This window comes from Lemur catta, chromosome 12, assembly GCF_020740605.2.
Source record: "Lemur catta isolate mLemCat1 chromosome 12, mLemCat1.pri, whole genome shotgun sequence".
Taxonomy (NCBI): Eukaryota; Metazoa; Chordata; class Mammalia; order Primates; family Lemuridae; genus Lemur; species Lemur catta.
In genome coordinates, this window is record NC_059139.1 from 84,504,830 (window position 1) to 84,528,042 (window position 23,213).

A 23,213-nucleotide genomic window follows, 5' to 3' on the forward strand; every position below is an offset into this window, starting at 1 on the left:
GAATGAGATAGCATATAAAAAAATTTTCTAGCAAATCACACATATCCACTTAAATCTAACTGGCAAAGCCTCCTCTAGTCACATTCCAATGTTATGTTTTGTCCCTTTTCAACATTTTTTCCATACATTGATTAAATCCATAGAATGAATACTAACTAAATTCACAGATAATATACAATCAAGAGGGGATAGCAAACATATTGAAGTTTAGAATAAAATTTTCCAAATCAAGTTTGTTTAATGCTATTTGTGGCAAGGACCAGGTGTGTAGGCAGGACTGCCATGTAAGATTTTCTAGCAAACTCCCACTTTGGGTGGCTTTGTTCCAATAATCTCTGTGCTTTCTTTCAAGAGAGTGTTTATAAATGTATAGTGTTTGTTTTTCTGTTTGTCACATTCACAGGATCTTGCTAGTCTGAAATTGTAGGCAGAAATCATGACCAAATTTAACAGAGAAGGATTTCAAGTTCTAAATTAATATTTTAAAAATTCATTTATGCAAACTATAGAATGGGCAAATCCTATTGTAAAACCCAAACTGGGTTATATAACTGGGTTGCTTTGTTAAGATTCAGTGAAGACATGAGCCAACAGAAAAATAAAGTAATAATAAAATTCAAATTGCAACGTGGCTCCAATCTGTGGGATAATTCTATTTCCCAAATAAGGGAAAAACTGGGCAAATATAAATAAGAGAACCAGCATTTATGACTAAGGACTATGTTTTAGGGCCTATATTAGTTGTTTCACATATAGGATTTCATGTAAGCCTCACGACATCCGAACTGGAGCAGCTCTACTGTCTCCAATTTAATACGACGACAATTTGAAGATTGTGGGTTAGATTGGGATTGGAAGCAAGGAACATACCACAGACACTTGTCACAGTTTCTTATAAATTTAACTGCACACAAGAAAGGTGGCTAAACACAAAGAAGCAGCTACACCCATGTTCCGCTGAGGGGAAGGCATGACAGTGACACTCTGCAAACCCGGCATGGTGCCAGCGTTGAGGGTGAGGCCAAATTCTTGCTAAGCCACTATCCCTTTACTATGGAGGTTTATATTGCCAGTTTGAGAGGATTTATGTTAGCAACCTCTATGCATTCTTTCAAGGAAACCTTTGTAAATGTATAGCATATGTTTATTAACTTATCGATAGCAAATTCAGCATTCACAAGGTGATATTCTCACTCACGGGAAAGCAAAGTTGGTTTCCTCACTGAAAACAATTTCTGTTTCAGATTTCCCATATTCTAACACGCCCTTTCATCTCAGAGGTATTATATAAGATTTATTTGAAAAAAGTTGGCCACTGTTAAAAGTCAGTCAGTTTTGAAAAACCCTGTTTTGGGTCTGTGTTAGTCAGCTCAGGCTGCCATGACAAAATACCATAGACTGGGTATTATTCCTAATAATAGGAATGTATTTTTCACAGTTCTGAAGCAAGAAGGTCCCAGATCAAGGTGCTGGTCAGTTCAGTTTCCATGAGGGCCTGCTTCCTGGCTCACAGAGGGCTGCCTTCTTGCTGTGTCCTCACATGGTGGAGTGAGAGAAACAGAGCTTTGATTTCTCTTCCTGTAATCCCATCATGGGGGCCCCTCTCTCAAGACCTCATCTAAACCTGATTACTTTCCAAGGACGTTAGGGCTTCAGCCTATGAATTATTTACTCCGTAACAGGACCTGTTCTATAAAATGAATAACTTCCTGGTTTTTCTGAATTATAAACACAATGTGCTAGATAACCTTTTAAAGGTTTTGTTGTTGTTGTTGTTTGTTTTGTTTGGTTTTGTTTTTATCTGAGTTTCTCAAATGCTTTTAAAAAAACTTTTTACCATGAAGGACAGCAAGGTTTTAGTTTACAAAATAGAATCCTGACCACTGTCATATTTATTTTCCCATTTAGAAAAAAATGATTTTCTTTTTTTAAATGATGAGGCCTCGTTTCCATGGACAGGAATTATATGTCAGCCCAGTCATAGTCTTAGAATATAATCATCCAACTTTTCACCAATATCATTCTGAGATTCAGAGAATTCTGAAATGGAAAAATTCATAGTTTAAATGGCATAAAAGAGAACTGTAGCTCAACTCCTAATTTTTTTATCAACTCCAGAGCATACAGAAAATATATGTTTTGAATGCCAAAAAGAAAATTTATTAAATAGCTCACATATTCTCCAATTACCAGTAAGAGCTTTTAGTACTATTTATACCAGAATTAATTTCATTCTTTTGTTTTTGTACCATGCTGTCCAAATGGAGCATAAGCAATCTACTAAACCCTTGATTATCTGGAGGTCCACATCCCCTGTAATTTATCTAGTTGGCTTTTTGGGGTGCAGTCTCGCTCATACCAAACAGAAGCCCATGGGGACTTTTATGTTGAAAATTTCTGTGATCAAAATTCTTCAGCTCAAGGCCATGGTTTCTGTGCTTTCCTGTACCTGTCTCTGGGATTGATTTGATTTGCTTTAAGAATTAAATAGATACAGAGCTATTTTGCCACTCACATGCAGAATACTGCTAGCACATTCTGTATGCTTTGTTCAATTTAGGAAAAAGGAACTTCCTCTGAGCAGATGAATTACAAGCCCTCTTCCTCTGGGCTGGCTGGCCAACTGCACATCTTGGAAACTGGAGGACTGGCTAGATTTCAGCCCTCACTAATCCTCCACAAGCTAACTCTCTTCAAGGCAGAAACTACAAAATCATATTTGGCATTCTAGCCTGCATACCTGGTCCCTTCCACAAACAGCATTAAACAACTTGCTTTTCAGCTCTGAATTTTCTGTATGAGAATTCCTTTGAAGAACTAGCAGACTCAACTGCTGCATGAAGAAAAGTCTTCCAAATATGTTTGCTTTTTTTGTTTTTTTTTTTGAGACAGAGTCTCGCTCTGTTGCCTGGCTAGAGTGAGTGCCCTGGCGTCAGCCTAGCTCACAGCAACCTCAAACTCCTGGGCTTCAGCCATCCTCCTGCCTCGGCCTCCCGAGTAGCTGGGACTACAGGCATGCGCCACCATGCCCGGCTAATTTTTTCTATATATATTTTTAGCTGTCCAGATAATTTCTTTCTATTTTTTAGTAGAGACGGGGTCTCACTCTTGCTCAGGCTGATCTCGAACTCCTGACCTCAAGCTATTCACCCGCCTCGGCCTCCCAGAGTGCTAGGATTACAGGCATGATCCACTGCGCCCGGCCAAATATGTTTGTTTTAGAAGATTCTCCAATATTCTCTCATGTTACATTGTAGTACTATATGTAACATTGGACCCTGGGTGCTTACTGAAGATTGCTAAAACACACATTTCTAGAAAGCTGTTGAAGACAGCTATTGTTTATAAATGATATTTTTTACAAAAATACTCATAAAAAAATTTTTTAGCTCTCAGAACCAAGAAATATCTCTCTCTTCTGAGGTATTTATATGCTTTCCTTTAGTAGAAATAACTAATTGTAAAATTGATACTCTAAGTGTAAATATTTTTTTCCCTTTTCTTGGGAAAGTTGGAGATTCCCACCCTTTGTGCTCTTTTGGCATAGCTTTACATACCTGAACTTCTAGATCTACATATATACATACATGCATATATCTATATAATTCATATATATTTTGTCACCTTCTTTATATCTTATTCTGCCTATGTGATATTTGATTTAATTGTATCTGTGCTTTCTTTGAAAATTGCTCCAAATTATAACCACTAATACAACTAATTGAACATTCACTGGTGTGATAAAAAATATGTGGACTGGGTATAAGGATATCTGTGTTCAAATGATTGACCCTGTCATTTGTTAGCTTTGTGACTTTGGACAAATCTCTGGTAGTTCTATGTATTCATTTTGTCACACAAAATAGAAGATTTGATTATATATAATTATAATTCCTGTGGTTTCTTTTTATGAAATATGTATTATAATATATGATTATATTTTAATATATTGAATACTTAGTAGAAGAAATATGAACCACAACTGATAATTAGGTTATTGGTAATTTGAAATTATTTAGCATCCTTTGGAATAACATGTTTTTCAAAGTTAGAGTTTTTATACATAGATTTTTCTGAAGAATCATTTTGAAACTCAGGCTACTTGGCAACTAATAATATTTAGGAAACATTTCAGATTTTGAGGTGGGAGGACATAGATGTTGGTTAGAGGTTTAGAGTTTGTTTTACAAAGTATAGGATCGTTCCATTAGAAATTAAGCATAATACCATGCTTAGGTTTTTTTAACCTTAAGATTGCTTAAATGCTTCCATGTTCTTTGGATTTTTTTATAAGCATAGAAATCAGAAGTTTAAAAGCTATCATTTTAAATGAGCCACTCTTTCAACAGAAAAAGTAAAGGCACTGAGGACTTCTCTACTTAAACATTGAAAGACTATTAAGTAATAAATTAATATAATGATTGTTAGGTAAATTATTTCTTTATAAATAATATATAGCTGTGGAAAAAGAAAGGACATTTGGAAGGATTATAAATATGAGCCACATTCTACTTTTATGTGTTTGACATAGGAGATTTTGAAACAAAGTATTAATAGACACCTCGTCACTAGACCCTAATGCAAATGCCATATGTAACTTTTAATATGATTTTTCATATCTAATATTTTAGAAAAAGATTATCCTTCTGGGAAATAATTGGATAAAGGTGTTTTTTAAACCCTTATCTAAATCTCTTTAACTGATAACACTAAATGTCAATATCTTCCAATTGTTCTGATGTATTCAATTTTGTAAGGAACTTTATTGCTTACTTTATATGAATAAGGTACAGCTTGTATACTCAATTATGACATCAGAATAAAATATGCAGGCTTCCTTTGAAACTTTGATAATTTTTTGTTGTGGTTATTTTTGGATTACACCACCTTAGAGCACGAATTAACCTAGAACATTTTAGTGGCATGTGTTAGTAGTACACAATCTCAGGGTCCCCATGTATGCAGTGCTGTAATGAATCGTAATAGTTCTTGGCGAGCTAGTATTCTGATGGTGCATTTACTTATATGGATGTGTTTGATACTCATGCTGAAATCTTAGCTGAGCTTTGCAGTTTCTTTATGTGTGATATGTTAGCAGTTAACTTGAAAAGAAAAAGAATTTTTTAAAAAAATTAAGGCAAGTCATAACTTTGAAATATAAAGTGGTAAATTGGTGTAATTATACATCTCATTGAGATGAGATGACGTTTTTAGACTCTGTACTCTTTATATGTGGAAATGAGCCCATTCAGATTAATCTGATTAACCTTGACAAAATGGGGATAAAAAATTTAATGCTAGTAGTTTAAAAAAGAACTGGTCATGCCATGTTTGATTGAATTTCTAATTCATCAAAATGTGATCTGGAAAAATCCTATGTATTTGGAATAAATCCTGACTCTAATTCCTATCTCTACCACTTAATAGTTGTGAAATCTCTAACATATAAAAATAAATACATAATAACCACTACTTAAAGATTTCTGGGATGCAAGAAAGAAAGAGTCTTTCCTGTCAAATAGCTTTGTTAATTCTAAAGTGTACTATAAGCCTTAGTAGTTATCGTCTTAAACCCAACGCTGCTAAAATTATTCTATCATTATTTTGAGTATTGGGCTTATTGGAAGTGCAATTAACTTTACATTTGCATCACGCATGGATTTCTTTCACAGTATTTTGACATTTTAATTTATTCCAAATAATTTTTCCCCTGAATTTTGACAGGTCTGAGTTATCTTATTCATACTTGCATCAGAGCATATTCTATGTTAAATATATAAACATGGCATGATTGATGCTATGGTTTGAACATGAACAAAACTCATGTTGAAATTTAATTGCCATTGTAACAGTATTAGGATATGGGGTCTTTAAGAGATGATTAGGCCTTGAGGACTCTACCCTCATGAATGGATTAATGCTGTTATTTCAGGAGTGGGTTACTGATGAAAAGGATGAGTTTAGCCCCACTTTTTCTCTCTGTTCAACATACTCTCACTTTCTTTCACCTTCTCTCACCCTCCTTACCCTGTGATGCCTTCCTCCATGTTGTGATGGAGCAAGAAGGTCTTTGTCAAGATCCCTTGTGCTTGGGCATCCCAGCCTCCAGATCTGTGAGACAAATAGATATCTTCTCTTTAAAAATTACCCAATCTGTGGTATTATTTAATAACAGCAGAAAACCAACTAAGATATTTGACTAGGGTGTGTAAATCTCTTCCTACCCATTCCAGTGGATACTACCCAACCAATAACTTGACCACCACATACTTTTGTATCCTTTTGAGCTTTACATATATTATTTTGGTGGGTTTTTTTTTTGCCAAAAGTCTATAATTTCTTGGTCCCACAACTCTTTAGTGCAGTGTCTTTTGCTGAGGTGTGTTATTGGCTGATGGAAGTGTTTTTGGTCACTGATTATATCCATGTTTAAAAAAAAACAAAGTGAGAAATTTAAGCACTTATTTATTGTTTTAAAAGTGATTAAGTTTTAAATAGTCTGTACACACTGTAAAATTTAAAAGTTTTAAAAGGGCATGCACTTTACAGTAAGACTTTTCTGGGTCAATCTCTCTGTCTTTCACTGCTTCCCCTGAGAAGCAAGGCCTGTTAACAGTTTCTTGAATAACTTCTCATACATATTTTAGAAATAATTTTCTGTGAATTCAACCAGAAAATCACTTTGCCTTGACTTTAACAGCATTATGCTGTTTTTATGTTTCACTGTGGTCTTTGATATATTACTCTTAAATTGATAAAAACCTGATTTTCTTATATGTCTCATGAAATTCTGTCATTTTTTCCCCCCCGGCTCTTAAGGCGTACTCAATTCTCATACAGTTTCAAAGTAAACAGCTTTTCAGCCGTTTGGTTTTGGTCTTTCATGTTTATCAGCTCAGTTTGTTTTATGCTTTCATGATTATCATACCTTATAAATCTGTACAGAGGAATAAATCCATTTCCTAAGCTCGATACGTTGCACATGCCATTTAATCCTATACTGGCACTCTCCTATCTACCAATGGACAGTTTGGGTCCTTAACTGAAAACTGCGTGTCCAGTCTGTGCCACTGATTTTTGGCCTAGTTTCTTTTTTCTGAAGCACAATCTGCTTGCCCAGGGTCCTGACAACCTGCCTGGCTCTCACAGGACTTCTTACCTGAAGGACTGGACCTTGCCTTAGTTCTTTAGTTTACCTTCCTGCCACTGTGCTTTAGCTATCAGATTTGACCTCTCCAATCAGAATATTTGTGTGGAATAGACAGGGTACACAGAGGCTGGTAGGGTGTTATCATCAACACAACTTATTACCTTCGAAGGACCTGCCCTGGAAATAAACGATCTATTGCTTTGGACCAAGCCCTAACTTATCCAGGTCCACTCCACTTTGCACCCATCCCACTCAGGCCCAACACGTCTGTTGAGTGAGGCTGTAGCTGCACAGTGCATTTCTAATATATGACAAAAGTTTCAATTCAATTAATGGAATATACTGGGACCCTGCAATGTTTCGCTGGTTGTTAATGCATTATCAATACCTGCTGGACAGATTTTTACAAGCTTTGTGTGGTGATGTAATTGCTTCTCTGCGTATCAGACATCATTTGAGAGGCCTGGAGAACTCAGAAAAACTTATGCAGATGGGACCAGACAGTGTGCAGCAATGGCAGGGATTGCAAATGCAAATACATGACCCTATTAAGCTGGCATTTGAAAATTACAGGTTTCCAGATCCCACCCAGGGAGATTTTGGAGTAACAGGTCTGGGATAGAGCCTAAAGAACCTGCACTTTTAAAAATTCCGTAGATAATAAGGTTGCATACCTATTGGGGAAGTACTGCTGCATGGAGTAAGTGATGAACTTCATGTCATTTGTTATGATCAGGGATATGAGATATTTATGGGAAAGATCTTTTCTGAAAGAAACCAAAATAAAGTTTTCTGGGAAAAAAATGACTTTTTAATGTCCTGTATAAAGAAGAAAATAAAATACCAACTCCTCTCCATTAATCTCACCTCCTTCTCTGTCACCTAATCAAGAGAACCATTCTAAATAGAAAATACTATTTAATACTTGTTGATTTATTCTCTATGTTATATACCATGGCACATATGTTATAGCATTTTTTTATTTTTGTAGTGAACCAGGTAATACAAACGTGATAATTACATATTCTTCAGTAATGATAGGTTTATACACTACCACAAACTTTTTTTTTTTTTTTCCTGAATAAAGTGATTCAGATGCTTTTTTGGCACATAGGATTTGGACATTCATTGTCCGGTACACTAGGTTAACTTTTCAGAACCGTCTGAGTAGAAGTTTTGTGAAAGGAATTTAGCTAATTTCAGAAAAACTGTGAACTACGTTTGGAATGCTGTCATCACTGGCTCCTGATAAACAGACAAACACAGTGGAATCACGAGCCGTCTCGCACAGCTTTATCACAGGCGAAATAAATGAACTGTAAAACATTAAACAATATGGATAAATCTTAATAATAAATTGTCAAATGAAGAAATGGAATCCCAAAGATTATAAACATGATAATGTTTTTTGTAAATTTGAAAACTAAGGTTTAGAAATATATATATGATATATGTTTATATATATATATATATATATAGTTTAAGGAGGAATATGGATGCAAAAAAAATGATACAAAAAGGATGAGACAAAATAAATAAGCAAATAGGTAGTATAGATGGCAATGTTATATGGTTTGGGAAAAAATGAAATGATGTAAGATAATAGAGAATGCTGGATGGAAATATTGGGATGTTATTTTATATATAATGGTCATTGAATTCTTCTCTTTGAAGGTAGCATTTAAGCAGAGAATGGAGGGAAGTGAAGGAGGGAGCCATGTGGTGACAAGGGAGGACATTTGTTCTGAGCAGAGGGAGGAGAAAATGGAAATGCAATAGTAAATGCAGTGACAGCGTGCTTGGTGTGTTACAGGAACTTCAGTGAAGCCAGTATGTCTGAAGTGGAGTGGGTACAAGAAAGAATGGTATTATCTAAGAGCATAACATTAGGGGAGATTCAGATCATGTAGGGCAATGAAAGTCATTATAAGAATCTGGCTATTAACCTCAGAGAGATGGGAGTCCACTGGATGGTTCTGAGCAAAGCGGTGATATATTTTTAAAGAATTTCTCTGGATGCTTTGTGAAGAGAAGAATGGAAAGGTCAAGATTGGAATCCAGAAGATCAGAGATCAGTTAGAAAGCTTTAAGTGATCCAAGAGAGGGATGATGGTACCTTGGGAGAGGATAACCTGGTTATTTATTACTTTGGAAAAAAATTCCCTCAAACTGGGTTGTTTATAACAACAATTATTTTATTATGTATCACATGGTTATGGGTCAAGAGTGTGGGCAGCACCCTCAGCTGAGCAATTCTGCTTCACGAGGAGCTAACTAGTGTCATTTGGAGGCATTCAGTTGGTGGCTTGACTAGAGGATCCTAATTAGCTTCATGCACATATATCTGGTGCCTTGGAAGGGACATATAGAAGGTTGGGCTCTCTCCTTTCATGTAGTCTCAGGACACCCCCCCCCCAAGGTTGTTCCATCAGGGTATTTGGACTGTTCACAGGGCGGTTGATAACTCCATTAAGCAAGTATCCCAAAAGACCAGAAGTAGTAGCTGTCAAATCACTTCTCTCATATTCTGTTGGTCAGAGTAGTCGCAGAGCCCACCCAAATTCTAGCATAGTGAATTTAAATCTCATCCCTTGATGGGAGAGCTCTCAAAGAATTTGTGGCTGTATGTAACTGACCATAGTACAACAGATGCAGGTTGTGAGAAGTGATTAAATTCTAAACATCACATGTACCCCATAAATATATAACTACTATGTACCCATAATAATTAAAAATAAAAAAAAACAGGAATGTTGCTAATTTATGTACACCACATACACTCACTATTAAATTGGAATTAACTGATGAACACGCAAATGCGCAGAGGGAAGTAAAACTCAGTAGAGAGCAACCAGGGGGGAGGGCAGAGGAGAGGAGGGAAATAAACCAACCTAATGGGTACTATGAACACTATTTGGGTGATGGGCACACCTATAGCCAGGTCTCAAACGTTGCAAAAATGATCCGTGTAACCCAAAACATTTGTATGCCTTAATATTTTGAAATAAAAAAATAAACAAAATTCTGGCTAAATTTTAAATGAATAGCCTGTAAGTTTGGCTAATGGATTAGAGATGACATTTGAAAGAAAAAGAAGAATCAGTGATGGCCTATTATTATATTTTACTTTTTCTATTTAAACAACTGGAGAGACAAGGTTCCCATTTACTTGGATAGGGAAAATTGTGGGAAGGAAAATCAGAAGGTCCATTTTGTACATATTAAGTTTGAGTTGCCTGTTACATTCCCAACTTAGACATATAGCAGGTTTTCAGATATGAGTTGGGAGTTCAGGAGAGAGGTTTGAACAGAGAACTGTTTGTATATAGATGATATTTAAATTAATGGAGGCCAGGTGCGGTGGCTCACGCCTGTGATCCTAGCACTCTGGGAGGCCGAGGCAGGTGGATCGCTTGAGGTCAGGAGTTCGGGACCAGCCTGAGCAAGAGTGAGACCCCGTCTCTACTAAAACTAGAAATAAATTATCTGGCCAACTAAAAATATATATAGAAAAAATTAGCTGGGCATGGTGGCGCATGCCTGTAGTCTCCCCAGCTACTCGGGAGGCTGAGGCAGTAGGATCGCTTAAGCCCAGGAGTTTGAGGTTGCTGTGAGCTGGGCTGAGGCCACGGCACTCACTCTAGCCCAGGCAACAGAGTGAGACTATGTCTCAAAAAAAAAAAAAAAAACAAAAGCAAAAAACAAACAAACAAAAACAACAACAACAAAATTAATTAATGGGGACTGAATGAATTTTCTTTAGTGAGAAAAGTATGGGGATAAAAGGAGAGATCTAATTACTGAACCTAAGGCAAATTCAAATGTTAGTGATTACAGAAAAAAGAAGCTAGCAAAGAAATCAAGAAAGAGTATGTCATGAAGTAGAAGAACCAAGGGAAAATGGTGTATAGGAAACCTAGTAAAAATATTTAAACATGTAGGGAATGATCAAATTGGTTATACACTGCTGACTGCATAAGATGAGGCCTGAAAATTGAGCATCATTTTGTTTCCTGTTTTTTTTGTTTTTTTTTTGAGACAGAGTATCACTCTGTCACCCTGGGTAGACTGCAGTGGTGTCATCATAGCTCACTGCAACCTCCAACTCCTGGTGTCAAGCAATCCTCCTGCCTCAGCCTCCCGAGTAGCTGGGACTACCGGTGTGCACCACAACCCACAATGGCCAGCTAATTATTCTATTTTTAGTAGAGACTGGGTCTCACTCTTGCTCAGGCTGGTCTCAAACTCCTGGGCTCAAGCAATCCTCCTGCCTTGGCCTCCCAGAGTTCTAGGATTATAAGCATCAGCCAACACACATGGCCTGAATATCATTTTGGAACCTGCAATCCATGAATGACTTTTATAGGAGCTATTTTGTTTGAATCATGGAAAAAAAATAACCCAATGGAAGCAACCTCAGGACACAATGTAAGGAGAGCAAGTAGAGAAAGCTAATATGGACAAAATCTGTAATACGTTTTCTAGTATATCTCTTATCTGCCAAAATGAAACATGGCTATTCTCATTCTTGGCCTCTATTTTGAGCAGAGGCAAATGGAGTCCCCAGACATTTGCATCAGCTTAAGGGAAATTGCTAAAGATAATGTCTGTGACTTTAAACTGTGAATTAAAGAATGTTGACTAGAATTATTTCTGGTGGCCATTGTATATGTTTATGTTTGTCTCCTTCTCACATTGTTACATATTTAGGTTTCATAGCTTTGAATTCAAATACTTGTTTTGAAATGTTTTCTTACTCATGTCAAAATGGCAGGAGAAATAAATTCCAATTTTAAGCCTATCAGAAAAAAATTGAACTTGAAAGCCTTTGGACTTATACTTCTCAGCTGGCCATAGTTCACACCATTATCTGTTGTCTTATTAATGTTTCATGCCTTGGTTCTGAAGGCATTTGCATTTGAGTTGCTAATTTTATGGTGGCAAAGCTACAGCCTTCTCTTGGACTAATTTAGTAAAACTTTAGAAGGAGCCCAATGAGCCTGGAGAGCATTAAGCCAGGAGATGTGGTATCCAAGATCCAGACTTGGCTCTGCTACTCAACTGGATTTTCATGGTAATAGTGACGACAGTGGCAGTAATAGTAACTTCCACAACGTGGCTGTAACAGAAGAGGTGCTTTGCTAGTTATGTTAGACATGCTATCTCATAGCATCCTTCCTATAAGTGAGATAAGAATTATTATTTTTGCGATTTTACAGATGAGGAATTGAGGCTTAATGAGGGTAAATAACTTGTCCAGTGTCCCACAGTTAATCTGTTCAGAGTCAACATGGGAAGTTAGGCAGAATCCAGAGCCTATGATCTTTGAATGCCAACTCTTTCCCCTTCCTATATTTTATTTCAATTTAGTGAAGTAAGGATAATAACAATTTACCTACTTATGTCTTATTTTGAAAAAAAAAAACCAGAAATATACATATATAAACATACTTTTAAAACCGTAAAACACTATGTAATTTTCAGATAATCTCCACAATGAAGGTTGCAATATATTAGTTTAATCTTCTGGCTGATTCGTTTTTCTTTTTTTTTTTTGCAGGTTACTGATTTCTAACATTTTTACTTTGCTCTATTCTTGAAGTTTCCTGTTTTTGTTTTTTTTTTTTAATTTTAGTGAAATAGAGGAGAAAGTTAAGTGATTTGCCTCTCAGTCTTTCATACCTAAAGCCAAAAGATTTATGTCTTTCCTGTCCCATAATAATGTCACACATTAATAATTAGCAAATATAAATTTTATAGAAGTTTTTATAGCATTGACTTGCCTCATTTTTGAGGTGATTGTTCTCCGTTCAATTATATCTCATTTTTTAACTAAAAACAGCCAACCATAGAGAAGCATATACAAGGTTCAAGAGATAAAATATGTTACTTGATTTCAAAACATGTTTAATTTCATATTAAACTTAGAGGTAAATAATGGGAAGAAAATATCTTAAGTGCTATTTTTTAAATAAAACTTTAGGTTCTCTCTCCTTTATGTGTTCAGTTAGGTAAGACAATTTTCATTTGATCTGCTTTTGTTCTGATGTTATTTGACTCAGAGGAATACAAATCAGTAGAATCTAAGGTCATTTACCCCCTATTTCTACCAATTTATGAATTCTATGAGACTAACAAATTCACACATCAAAAGGTATGCTGAAACCATGCTGCGAAGCATGAGGTTCATTTCCTTTTTCAAATAATCATAAACATAGACTGAACATTGTAAGTTTGTTGAGTATTAGTTTGAAAAATTCAGAGAGTGCTATTTGGATTTTAAAGAAAGTTGTTTAGTAACCGTGACACAGAATTTGATTTAAGCCGTCTTCAAATGGTCTGACTTCAGGATTTAGTCTTTCCTGAAATTTCTCCAAAGCTGCTAAGGTGCTGGCTTTCTTTAGAGCAGAAGCTGGCGTATGATCTCCATGGCTGTTTACTTGATGGTGCTACATTTTTACTGGCATCACATGTGCTAACTGAATATATTTATTCTTCTAAGCAAATGGCTACATTCACATTAAATCAAGAGAATTTATGGAAGAAATTCGTTTGAGAGAAGTTTTTTATTTTTTTGTTTTTTTGCACTTTTCTTATTGTAGCCTTCTAGCCTTATAAATCACAACAAGTAGGTAAGCAAGATGACCCAACTTTTCCCTGCTACTAAGTATTCAACAACCACCTGTCTTCTTATTGAGGACTTTGGTAGGAATGCTTCTCACTGGATACTGGTAGTTTTGAGATAAATTAGAACTTTTGAAAGTAACATGTTTTCTGTGTATAAAAATACTATAGGTTCATGTGCCTAATATACTGAAGTGTAAAAAGGAGAAAGTAGACTATAAGGCATAATTCCAGGGCAAGAATTTTCCTTTCTAATAGAAATCCTTGAATTCCCGAAGTGGTAATTTTCTAAATGAGGCCAATTTTAAATCCTGATGCTCTTGTGGTGGTAGTGAAAGAAATTACTGGTTTTATGAATTCTTATGTTTTAAATTCTATTTAGTTTTTTCATGAAGATTCTACATGTATCTTTTCAAATCAAATCACTGTAATATTTATAATTATTTCAAATTTAATGTAAATATTAAATAATAATATCTTATTATTAAATGTTTTATAAACAAAGAATCCAGAACTATTAGCTAGAAGAATGTAAAAATCACTTAATTCAAGATTTATTTATTGAGCACCTACAATATGTCAGGACTTTGGTAGATGCCATGAATATAAGATCTCTAACTCCTTATTCTTTAACAAACCAGTAAGGTTGTGGAATTAGGAATATGATTGGAATATATTGTTACTATGTAGGTAATAAACTTGTTCTCAAAGCACTTTTAAAGAGAAGCAGAATTATCTATAATACCTGCCACTTTGCATTTGTACAATAAATAAGCTAAAGTGAGTACACAAAATGTCTGCAGCTATGAAGAAAGGATGTTTTTTCTCAATAAGTAATGCTATGTAAATTAGATATGCAGACTAGAAATAAGAAATAAATATTGAACCTTAATGTATATCATAAAAAATCAATATTAGAATGATTATAGTTATAAAAGTGAAAAGTAAAACACTACTGATTTTAGAAAATATAGAATATCTTCCTGACCTTATAGTAGGCAAATTAAAAAAAAAATAAAAAACATAAAGAAGTTCTCACTGTAATGGAAAAATATTAGTAAATTGACTAAATGTTAATGAACTACTATTTTATCAAAAAACATCACAGAGAGTGAAAGACCATGGCACAGATAGGGAAAGATATTTGTTATATGTCTATTTGAGAAAGTGCTTGTTTACAGAATATAATAATTCCAACATATCAATAAAGATAATAAAGATATCCTCATACAAAAAATATACTAGAGAGATGAATGGCCATTTCATGAAAGAGTATATCCAAATTACCAATAAATATATGAAATGCTATTTGATTTAATTAATTAAATAGAAATGCAAATTAAAACCACTTCAGAATATTTCTAAACATTCACTAGAATAATTAAAATGAAAAAAATGTGATATAGAATATTGGATAGGATCTGGAGCAACTAAAACTCTCATACACTGTTGGTATAAATGTAAATTGATACAACTATTATGAAAACTATGTTTTTGAGTGTACTAAAGTTGAAAATAATGTGGACATTAAAACACATAATTCCACTTCTAGGTATATACCAAAGGAACTTGTTCATATACAGTAGTACTCTTTATTCATGGTTTTGGTTTCTGCCTTTTCAGTTACCTGTGGTCAACCCTGGTCTGAAAGTAGGTAAGTACAGTATAATAAGATATTTTGAGAGAGAGAGAAAAAGAGAGACACCACATTCACGTAACTTTTATTACAGTATAATGTTATAATTGTTTAGTTTTATTATTGTTGTTGTTCATCTCTCACTGTGCCTAATCTATAATTTAAACTTTATCATAGGCATATGTGTGTAGGAAAAAACATATATAGGGTTCAGTACTACCTGCAGTTTCAGACACCCATTGGAGCTCTTGGAATATATCCCCCATGGAGAAGGGGGGGACTGTCTTTACCAAAAGACATGTAAAAGAATGTTTATAGTAGAATTATTTGCCAAAAACTGGAAGTAACCCTTACACCAAAACCAAACAGGGACATAACAAAAACAGCAAACCATGGGGTAATATCGATGATGAACTTAGATGCAAAAATCCTGAAAATATCAGCAAACTGAATCGAAAAGCACATAAAATATATTTATCATGACCAAATGGGATTTATTCCTGGAATGCAAGGATGATTCAACACATGCAAATCAATAAACATGTTACATCATATCATCAAAATGAAGGACAAAAGCCATATGGTCATCTCTATAGATGCAGAAAAAAGCATTTGATAAAATTCAACATTCTTTCATGATAAAAACTCTCAACAAATTACATGTAGAAGGAACATATCTCATCATAATAGAGGCCATACATAAAAAATCCACAGCCAACATCATACTGAATGAGGAAAAGCCAGAGACCTTTCTCTCTAAGATCTGGATAAGACAAGGATGCGCATTTTCACCACTTTCATTCAACATTGCACTGGTAGTCCTGCTCAGAGCAATCAGGTGAGAGAAATAGCATTCAAATTGGAAAAGAAGAAGTCAAATCATTCCTGTTTGTAGACAACACGATTTTATATAGAGAACACCTTGAAGACTTCACCAGAAATCTATTAGAACTAAAAACAAATTCATTAAAATTGCAGGATACAAATCAACATATGAAAATCAGTAGCATTTCTATATGCCAATAACAAATTTTCTGAAATAGAAATCAAGAAAACAATCTCATTTACAATAGCTACAAAAATGCCTATGAATAAATTCAATAAAGGAGATAAAAGAACTGTATAATTAAAACCATAAGATATTGATGAAAGAAGTTGAAAAATACACGAAAAAATGGAAATATTTCACATGTTCATGGTTTGGAAGAATTAATATTTTTAAAATGCCCATTTTTACTCAAAGTGATCTATAGATTCAGTAGATCTACCAAAATAACGATTATATTTTTCAAATAAATATTAATAGAAAAAAAAAATCCTAAAATCTGTATGGAACCACAAAAGACTTCAAATAGCCCAAGCAATTTTCATCAAAGAGAACAAAGCTAGAGGCATCACACTATCATACCTAAAACATACTATAAAACTGTGGTAACCAAAATAGCATGGTACTGGCATAAAAACAGACACAGCCCAATGGAACAGAATAGAAAGCCCAGAAATAAATCCACACATCTATACTCAATTAATTTTCAACAAAGGTGCCAAGTATACATGATGCCGAAAGGACAGCCTCTTTAATAAATAGTGCTGGGGAAACTGGATGTCTACAGGCAGAAGACTGGAATTAAACACTATCTCTCACCATATATAAAAATCAATTCAAAATGGATTAAAGACTTAAATATGAGACCCCAAACTACAAAACTACAAGAAGAAAACAGAAAAAGCTCTATGACCTTGGTCTAGGCAAGGATTTTTTAAATAAAACCTCAAGAGCACAGGCAACAAAAGCAAACATAGACAAACTGAAAAGATTCTGCACAGCAAATGAAACAATCAGCAGAGCAAAGAGACAACCTACAGATTGGAAGAATATATTTGCAAACTATACATCTGATAAGGGGGTTAGTATCCAAAAAATATAAGAGACTCTAACAACTCAATAACAAAACAAAAACAGAAACAGAAACAAATAACCCAATTAAAAAATAAGCAAAAGACCTGAATAGACATTTCTCAAAAAAAAGACATAGAAATGACCAACAGTTGTATGAAAAGTATTGAACATCATTAATCATCAGGAAAATTCAAATTAAAACTACAGGCCGGGCGCGGTGGCTCACGCCTGTAATCCTAGCCCTCTGGGAGGCCGAGGCGGGCGGATTGTTTGAGCTCAGGAGTTCGAGACCAGCCTGAGCAAGAGTGAGACCCCGTCTCTACTAAAAATAGAAAAGAAATTATACGGACAGCTAAAAACGTGTATATATATATATGTATATATATATATATATATATATATATATATAGAAAAAATTAGCCGGGCATGGTGGCGCATGCCTGTAGTCCCAGCTACTCGGGAGGCTGAGGCAGGAGGATTGGTCGAGTCCAGGAGTTTGAGGTTGCTGTGAGCTAGGCTGATGCCACGGCACTCACTCTAGCTCGGGCAACAGAGTGAGACTCTGTCTCAAAAAAAGAAAATAAAAAAACAAAACAACAACAAAAAAAAACTACAATAGGATATCACCTCACTCCAGTTGGATTGTCTACTATCAAAAAATTAAAAAATAACAAGTGTTGGTGAAGATATGGAGAAAAGGGAGCCTTACACACTGCTGGTGAGAATGTAAATTACTATAGCCATTATGGGAAACTGTATGGGGGTTCCTCAAAAATTTAAAAATGGAACTACCATATGGTCCATACCAGCAACCCCACTGCTGGGAATATATCCGAAGGAAATGTTGAAGAGATTTCTGCACTCCTGTGTTTATTGCAGCACTATTCACAATAGCCAAGATAGTGAATCAATCTAAGTGTCCATTAATGGATGAATGGATAAAGAAATTGTGGTATATATGTGAAATAGAATACTATTTAGCCATAAAAAAGAATGAAATCCTGTCATTTGGGACAACATGGATGAAACTGAAGGTTATTACATTAAGTGAAATAACCCAGACACAGAAAGACAAATACCACATGATCAGGTAGAATCTAAAAAGTTGCTCTTCTAAAAGTATAGAGTAGAATAGTGTTTACCAGATGATGGGGAGGGAAGAAGAAGGAGGAAATGAGAAGAAATTTGCCAATGTGTACAAAGTTACAGTTAGATAGCAATAATAAGTTCTGATGTTCTATTGCATAACAGAATGACTGGAGTTAATAATGTATATTTCAAAATAGTTAGAAGAAAGGTTTTTGAATGTTCCCATTATAAAGAAATGGAAAATGTTTAAGGATATGAATATGCTAACTATCCTTGTTTGAGCCTTACACGTATATCAAAACACCAGGTTTTACCCCATAAATAACTACAATTATTGTGTCAATCATAAATTTAAAGAAAGAAAGAAAAACTAGAAGTAACCCAAATTGTACATCAAGAATAGACCAGATAAATTGTTATATATCCATATAATGAAATACTATATAGCAAAGAATAAATTACATGCAATGGTATGGATTAATCTTATGGATGGATTCATAACATTTTACTCGCTATATTGAACAAACAAGCCAGACATGATAATTATTTATATAAAATTTAAAACATATTATATGAATCTATGGAATTAAAAATAAGAACCCTACCTGGGGAGGTAGTAACTGAGAGAGTGTTTAAGGGGAGATGGTGGAGCTTGTGGTTCATAGTCTATTTCTTGAACTGCCCCCTGGTTTTCATAGGTGTGCACTCTGTCAAAATTCAGAATGCTTTGTATGATTTCTGTGTGCATAGTATACTACAATAAAATGTGTTAATAAAGGTTAGAAAAGTGAATAAAGAGAAAATATTTGCAGCTAATGTGTTCCCCAATTTGACTCATTCAAAAGAAAATGCTCAACATTTTTATATCAAAATTCTTTCTGACATTAAGCAAAAGCCCATTCCTACACACTGCCCTTTGTCAGATAGTGTCTTAAATTAAGCTATAATTCCTTAATCATGCTACTATTCTATTCTTGGAATTATGCCTAGAAAAATCAGAAAAGTGTTATTAATTTTAAAAATAGTGACCAGCTAGAAGCCATCTTTAAAATCTTTGTATTTAACTCTCAATGGGGAACTTCAATTTGGGTAACCCTACCACTTCTTCAAGATATCTGGAATAATTTACTCATTTTAAGATATTCTCTGCTTTTTCCTCAAGGGAGTTCCTTTATTTTTTCTTATTTTTAATTATTTTGTTTATTATATTTTGCTGTCCTGCCATCATTTTAGTCATTTATATCATGAAGGTCAAATGCTTTCTTGGGAATTTGTGTGTTTGATATATGAAAAATAGAAGTGCTTTGTTTATATGATTTGATTTTGGATTTTATGAACTTAAAAATATATATTCTGCAGTTTTATAAGTTCAGGAGGAATAAACATGATCAGATTGTATTTGTGATGTAATCCTTCACTTAATAAAGAGGTCTACCCACTGCTTAAGTTATAACTCACCCATATGAGTTCATTCTTAAATGGAGTTGGATCCATTTGTGTAGCATATCAGTTTTTGTGAGAGTGAGGAAATGCTTTGCAGTATGGGCATTATTCTGTCTGCAAGGCTCTAGAAATCTTACCAAGTTGGGATAAAGCCTCATGGGAACAGTGATAATATTAGTGTGCTACACATATCTTAGCAAACTGCCTCCATTTCCCCCTGTCTTCTACCTCATGGTTCTTGAAGTGCTTGTCCACTATCCCCTCTTCTTTCTTGATGACCCCTTTTAATCCTTTTGTGTCTTATTTCCATAAAAAGGAAACCTTGTACAATGTTCATTTCACTTTGCTTCAGGTTTTCTGGAAGGGGCCTGCTTTCAAATATGCCTTTGCTTCCAAAAGCAATGGTTGGTTGAAATTAGGATAAATGTGTAAGTTATGATTTTCTATCAAATCTCTAATGTACAAGTTTTTATTACCAAGCACTGCAAGTTATATGGATATAACTTACATAATACTACTTAAAATGCTGAAAGAGAGGGCTTCTCCACTCTTAGACTTGACTATAGTAATTTGACCCATATAATTTTTCACTTCAAGCAGGAAAGAGGACTGGATGATATTTTTAGCTATTAAGTGATCTTTGATTTACTTATTTAGAAATAACAGATACTACTATTCATATGATCTTAAGCCCTACAGTAGTCAATGCATAAATGGTGTTCGAAATGTGTAAGGGAAGATTGAGTATGTTAATGTTAATTTACAAATTATGCACCTTTTATATGTTAATTGTATCCCAAGGTAATATGCTCTTCACTTTATACAGGAGTGTATCAGCGAAAATCCACTGTTCATTTTGCACTTATTTTACAAGCACCTGCATATAATACTGAGATGGTTAATTTTATGTGTCAATTTGACAGGGCTGTGGTGTGCCCAAATATTTGTGGTTGTGTCTATGAGGGTGTTTTTGGATGAGATTAAACATTTGTACTGAATAAAGCAGATTGCCCTGCCAAATGAGGGTGGCCCTCATCCTGTCAGTCAAAATCCTGAAGAGAACAAAAAGGCTTACCCTATGTGAGGAAGAGGGAGCTCCTGCCTGACTGCTTGAGCTGGGACACTGGTCTTAAAAGTATATACACACACACACACACACACACACACACACACATACACACTTTGTCCCCCGGAAAAAAAAAAAAATATATATATATATATATTTTTTTTTTTTACACACACACCCTTCTGTTTCTCTGGAGAAGCCTACTGCAAACACCATTTTTAAAAGATTTGCTTTTCCTATGCTGATTCTTTTTTTTTTTTTTTTCTTTTTTGGAGCATTGGTGAATTCCAGGAAATTGCTCAAAATGTGTGAGTAATTGCATATTCTTGTGAGTTCACATTAATATGATTTACATATAAATATATATATATATATAGTGATATATTCAGACAAAAACAATGCATGTTCCAAGGATGTGCTTTGAAATTTTAACAAAGAAATCCCAAACAAGGTTTTTGTATTAATATTTTACCTCAAATGCTTGTGTTTAAAGCTTTGCAATGTTCGTATTGAGAAGTCACTGGCATATGAAATTTCAGTTAGCAAATATTGTCAACTCTGAAAAATGTAGAAACTAGAGACAGACTGTTTTATTGACATCTAGAGAATGACATTGGTCCACCCCTTATCCCCATAGATAATAACTTGATTGGCACACTAGTTCAGTTTTGACGAAATAAAATAGGAGCAAAGAAATAATACCAATGTTTTCTTTAAGATAACATTTAGTTGGGTAGGTTTCTTCTTTGTTTGTAATATGGACACCTTCCTGATATTTTCAGGACACATTTCATTAACACTGCTTCCTGGAATTTTGGAAAATCTTTTTGTACAAGTCAATGCAACAGGAAAGAACACACAAATGTTTGCTTTGGTTAGGAAATGTTTGATGTGTCTTCTGCCTCCGTTAATACTGAACCTCTTTGAAATAAGGTAAACAATGACACAACAGGATGAATGACAGGCAAGAAAGTACACAGTAGCAGATTTCATTTATTGAGTGATAACTATGTGGCAGGCACAAAGCTAGGAGCTTTATTTCTATTATCTCATTTAATTTTTCTAGCAATCAGAGATGGAGATGCTACTATAATGTTAATTTTTATGGATTTGGAAACCTATGTAGTTACTAACTTACATAAGTTCACACAGTTAGAAAGGGACTGAGGTGTGATCTAAACCCAGTGCTTTTGGAATCCAGAGATGAAACTCTTAAGTGATATGTTAACTTGTGAATTAAGAAAAAAAAATATAATGAAAAGTAAGGGGAAAGAAGGATAAGAAAAAGGTAACTAATTAAAAAAAACTTCATTTTAAAAGAATATATCTTCCATTATGAAAAATTTGGAAAAATAATGGAAATACAAACTAAAAACGTCAGTTATAAACCTGAAATTTAAGGAACCAATTTTATATTTACCCCCAGTTATTATTCTATCCATAAATTTATTATACTTGATTATGGTCCTATTGTCCTATGATATATGTACTCTTGCTATCTAATTTCTTCACTAAACATTATACCTTAACAATTTTCTGAGTTACTATAATAATTTGTAAACAATTTAATATTGCATAATATTACATCGAGTACAGACGGTTTTGATAGCTCAACTTACAATTTTTTGAATTTATGATGGGTTTATCAGGGTATTAAATGCATTTTTGACTTATGATATTTTCAACTTAAAATAGGTTAGTCGGGACAGGACATAACCCTGTTGTAAGTCAAGGAGCGTCTATAAATGAGCCATAATTTAATTAGCTGTATTTCTATTTAAGGATATTTAATTTTTCATGGTGATATGTAATACAAGTATTAATGACAGTATCTATATAGCTTTTTCTCAATGTAGAATTAATCTCCTACCTCTGAATATTCATTTTATATAAAAGTTTTAAGTTTTTTTCTTTTTTTAATTTATTATTTCAGAATATTACATGGGTACAAACACTTGGTTACATAAATAGCTTTTGTAAAGTTTGAGTCGAAGTTATAAGTGTTCCCATCCCCAAGATAGTGTGTATTGTACCATTAAGTGTAAATTTACCCATCCCTTCGTCCCCACCCCACCTGCTTAATTTACGATGAATATTATTTGCATATGTGCACATAGGTGTTGATCAATAAGTTCCAATTTAATGGTGAGTACATGTGGTGCTTGTTTTTCCATTCTCGTGATACTTCACTTAGAAGAATGGTCTCCTACTCCATCCAGGTTAATAGAAGAGGTATTAGTTCACCATTATTTTTGGCTGAGTAGTCTTCCATGGTATACATATGCTACATTATATTAGTGTAGTT

General features: G+C 34.3%; 1 protein-coding gene across 4 annotated transcripts in view; it reads left to right on the forward strand.

The window, feature by feature from the left end:
• Positions 1–23,213, forward strand: part of PRR16 (proline rich 16) — a 193,726-nt gene that overhangs the window by 83,753 nt on the left and 86,760 nt on the right. For 2 of the 4 annotated variants that reach the window (XM_045565972.1, XM_045565973.1), the window contains exon 2: positions 15,398–15,428. The exons of the other annotated variants lie outside the window; for them this stretch is intronic. The gene's annotated coding sequence lies outside the window, so the exon portion shown is untranslated. The remainder of the gene's footprint in view (positions 1–15,397; positions 15,429–23,213) is intronic. 4 annotated transcript variants of the gene reach the window in all.